This window comes from Penaeus monodon, chromosome 19, assembly GCF_015228065.2.
Source record: "Penaeus monodon isolate SGIC_2016 chromosome 19, NSTDA_Pmon_1, whole genome shotgun sequence".
NCBI lineage: Eukaryota > Metazoa > Arthropoda > Malacostraca > Decapoda > Penaeidae > Penaeus > Penaeus monodon.
Window position 1 is genome coordinate 31,717,287 of NC_051404.1, and position 457 is coordinate 31,717,743.

General features: G+C 30.4%; 1 protein-coding gene across 2 annotated transcripts in view; it reads right to left on the reverse strand.

Annotated features, from left to right (window-relative positions):
• LOC119585175 overlaps positions 1 to 457 on the reverse strand; it is an 11,082-nt gene that overhangs the window by 305 nt on the left and 10,320 nt on the right. The gene's annotated exons all lie outside the window — the stretch shown is intronic.

A 457-nucleotide genomic window follows, 5' to 3' on the forward strand; every position in this document is an offset into this window, starting at 1 on the left:
ACTAATATATTTAACTCGCCATAGTTTGATGTTCCTAATATTCATTTAAATATTCAGAAAATTCCTGGCACTTGTTTTTTTGGCTTCAGATTAAATATCTCCATACAGGATTTGCCAATACATTTAGGAGCTGAGATATACATCCTTTCAAATTACAGATATAAGAATTCTACAACTTTTTTGAGATCACTATAGGACATAAACACAGAAATTCTTAGGGGAAACCATCTCATCACTAAAGTCTTTTAAAAGTTTTACAATATTATAACTTAATTGTAAGTGAATAAAGGACAGGAATTGTAAGAACTATCATACTTTTAACTAGTTTACTAAGAAAACACCAATCTCCTATTTGTATCATTCTACATCTAATACATAAAAGTAACTTACAGCCTATGCAGACTCCTCTATCATCACTAACATTCCCATCTCCTTTTCTTGTCATCACAAACCATGG